Raw genomic sequence first — 4,217 nt, 5'->3', positions numbered from 1 at the left:
GAGTCGAACCTCTGCCACCCGGTTCAACTCCAGGACGTCCGGTTCCGCCTGCAGGAGGGCGTCGATGAGAGCGGCATCCGCGCGCTCTGCGTCGAGTCGAGCCTCTGCCACCCGGTTCAAGTCTAGGACATCCGGTTCCGCCTGCAGGAGGGCCTCAATGGCAGCGGCATCCGCGCGCTCGGCCTCAAGTTGAGCCTCCGCCGCCCGGTTCACATCCACGACATCCGGTTCCGCCTGCAGGAGAGCCTCGATGGCAGCAGCATTCCCGCGCTCCGCATCAAGTTGAGCCTCTGCCTCCCGGTCCTCCTATAGTATCGCCATGTTGAACCGCTGGTCTGCCTGCACCATGGGGGACTCGGATGCCGGCACGAAGTCGACGTCCATCATCTCATACCTATCGGGGGCCTTCTGCGCCGCGACCTCCGCCATGAACATTGGATCGGCTTCCTCCTCCTCATAGATTGGCTCCAGAGAACTCGGGGATTGGCCCGCCGCAAAGCGAGCTTGGGAACGGAGGTCTGTGGCGCCGACCGCCGCCGCGATTTCTGCGCGGTGCTCCGGCGTCAGCATCTTGTAGTATGTGATCTTGTGGCGCACCATGGCTTTCCGGTGAACTAGGGGACGCTTGATGCAGGCTAGGGGATCGAAAGGTGGGGGAATAGGCTGGAGATTTGGTGTGGTTTTAGGGCAGTGGCTGCCGTAGGCCGAGCAGCGAAGGTTCTGGTGTGAATAGTGGTTCCGGTGACGACCGGTCAATCGGTTTTGACTGTACATCGCTCTTGTCGCGTTCGCATTGCATCCCGGCACGCTGGACTCTCCACGTTGCTGATCGAATGGAACGCACTTCGTCTTGCATTTTCGCTTGCTTGTGGGACCGCAGTTGAGAGCAAACCGACGTCCCTCCCCCTCCCCCGCCCGCGTCATTTATTATACCACCACTCCCTCCGTTTTATGCGGAGTAAATAAAAACAGAGGGGGTATACTACGGATGAGGATCCCCTGACATGGCCGAACCCATTGAGTAACTGACATGCGGGGCCTAGCAAGCATGGGGTCCGCCAGTAAGTGACCGAAAGGGAGGGTAAGGCAGGGATACCTATGTCGGAGGATCCACTTCCACTATACCTTTGACCAAATGTTAGAGTAATAATATATGACATGCAACTTACACAAATGTTAGAGTAATAATATATGACATGCAACTTACACAAAGCATACAGGGTCTAATGCGTTTTTCGAGGCTAACTTTGACCAAATGTTAGACTAATAATATATGACATGCAACTTACACAAAGCATACGGTCAAATTTGTATGTGAAAGGAGTTTCCAATGATATAATTTTCACATTATACATCTCATGTACTATTAATCTTGTCAATAGTCAAATTGGAAACCATCTCGAGTACAAATCTAGGAGTACGTACGAATCTAACAATATTGATTGGGCGTTGTTGAATGTTGATACCTTTTTGATCAAAGTAGATATACTTTGACTACACATAAAACTTATATGTAAACTAGAAAGGATAGGAGGGAGTATATTGTACGTTCAAAAATGAAACGAACATTGAATACCCTTTATATATGATTTGCGGATGCTATGATCACCGGTTCAAAATTTTGAATCCGCCTTAGGTATCACGTGCCCCCACTCATTCCCTCTCGATTTCATCTCGGGGTCCGGAGATCTATTGAAAGAGGACTAGGGTGGGTACATGCGAATGATACTCGGCGGAATGTTCAAATGAGGCATGCGGAAGGATGGACTCGACTGGAGGGCGACATGATCGATGGAGAAGAGGGTTGGAGAGGAATGAGAAATAAGCAAACGCCACATGATTATACTTGAACGGCTCAAATAAACAATAAGTTGTCTCGCTTGGCCTACATAGTGAAAGGTCTAATGCGCAACGCGGAGCACTGACGCTTGAATATGGCCGGGGAAACAGGGAAACAGACATGTGGGGTACACCCGTCGAGACAATGTAGCGCAGACTAGTCCAATGGAGAAGCTGGCCCACGACCTCGTCGCCACCGACAACCGTTCATGTGGGTCGTTGGGGCCAACAACGGGGCGCAGCTCCATCACCGCCTCTGGACACGGCGGCTGCGGTGAGCGACACACTCATATCGTTGCTAGACACGGTCGGTTTCAGTTTGCCCAGGTTGGCGTTAGTGTTGTGGCACGACCAACGGTATGTTTGGTTTGTGCCCAAGGTTGCCCCATCAAAGCATTGGGTAGCCAAAATTTTGGTTGAGGTATTGGTTGCCCATGATTTGGCCGACATTGGCAAGAAAAATGAACTTGAGTTGGCTAGAGTTCATTGGCATGCCAAAGAAATGGCAACCATCCAAACAAAGACCAATCTTTGGGTCATGACCAAAATTTTGTTTGAGGTATTGGCTGCCCATGATTTGGCCGACATTGGCAAGAAAAATGAACTAGAGTTGGCTAGAGTTCATTGGCATGCCAAAAAATGGCAACCATCCAAACAAAGACCAATCTTTTGGTCATGACCAAAATTTTGGTAAGGTTCACTTTGGCCACAATCCAAACACACCCCAACACCCGGCTCGTCGAGGATGCACGGGGCACCGTGACACGTCCGCGGAGTGGTGTAGCGCGGCCAACTGCATCCTCTGGACCTGAGACCATGCCGGGTCGTCTTGCTTTTCCAATGACATGCGGGGATCGCATGTGAGCAAAGGGCATCTCCAACATTGCCACGACCGCAGCTGACTACCCTAGCACACCAAAACCCTCGTCCCTCGCGCCGTCGCGTGGTGCGTTCCCAGCCGGCACCAGCTGCCCGCACTTATGCCGTCCATTCGTATGTCGTCATTAAGAGGCTTGGTGCCCATGGAACCAACTCCGGCGACTTAATGACGCACCCGGACGCTTGGCCTCACCGGATTGCGCTACTTAAAGCGGCAACGCCCAGCTAACCTCCACACCATAGCGCATTGTCCTCCTACCTGGAACCACATCCGCCATGACCACAAGCGCGAACGCTCTGCAGGAGAGCTTGTCTTTGGGGATGGAGCTCGAGGTCGCCGCCCTCGCTCAAGTCGCCGCACAAGCGGTGGCCACACCGGCGGCCGACGATAGGAGCACCGTCAGCCACGCGACCTACTTGTCGCCGTCCAACGTCCGGCACCGCCGAGGTCGGGGACTCCTCTGAGGATGAGTAGGGCATGGGAGGCGGCAGGGCATGGTGTGCCAACTGGCCGGTCCGTCTCCCGTGTTCTACTTTTCCTCGCCGGAGACCGCCCTTCACTTCACGGGTCTTGAACCCCGCCCCGTACATGGAGATCACAGATGGAGGACGTCGGTCGCCGCCGTAGAATAGGTTTAGGGTCGGGTTTCTTTTATTTTTTTGTCCTATAAAAGTTCGAAATGTAATAAAAATATGTCGTGTTTGCATTAATCTCGGCCAGTGTATATGAACTTTCACAATAATATACATATTGTAGGAGTACTAGCAAGATGCCCATGCGTTGCACAGAAGATCAAGATCTTGTGGGAGAAAAGGATGAACGAGGGAAAGCCTTATCTGCAAATGTGGAGAGGAGTGTGGGTAAATTGTCATATTTTCCTTCCTATCCGTTAGATATAGATTGGACAGCCTATATTGCAGGATCGGACACATCTTTCTACATCTACGGGAACCTATGAAAGGGTTAACGTAAATTGCCTCTCTCTCTCCTCCCCTGATTTTCATGGTGGTGGGCCCCTCCCTCCCCCAATCTACAATCAACAGCTCACACGTTTCACATTACGTTAATTATGTAACTGGGATTGCGTAGGTGTAGCATTACTCGTCCTAAAAAACCCAACTAAGCCAACCTCCCAGCATATCGCACGGGAAAAGACCCGGCCGCCGTTTTAGTCAGGATTACCGGATTACTAGTAGTAGTATCAATGGATCGTGTGAAGCAACAATTTTTTTTGAGGGGGCGAAGCACCTAGTTTAAAAGGAAAAAATGCGGTACACTCATAGCACTCCTCTCGCGGTCGCATTGCACCCCACACACGTTCGGTCCTGCACACGGTTCACGCAAATGGAACGCGCTTCGGCTTGCCTCTTCACTGACACGTGGGACTGCACTCAGAGAAACCGACCATGCGCCAAACTCCCCCCGCCCACCGCGCGGAAATCCTCCCCCCCACACACACACCCAAAAATTCCCCCCAAATCCAATTCAACCGCCCTTC

Source organism: Triticum aestivum, chromosome 7A (genome assembly GCF_018294505.1).
Source record: "Triticum aestivum cultivar Chinese Spring chromosome 7A, IWGSC CS RefSeq v2.1, whole genome shotgun sequence".
Classification (NCBI taxonomy): Eukaryota; Viridiplantae; Streptophyta; class Magnoliopsida; order Poales; family Poaceae; genus Triticum; species Triticum aestivum.
Note: the sequence above shows the minus strand (reverse complement) of the source record.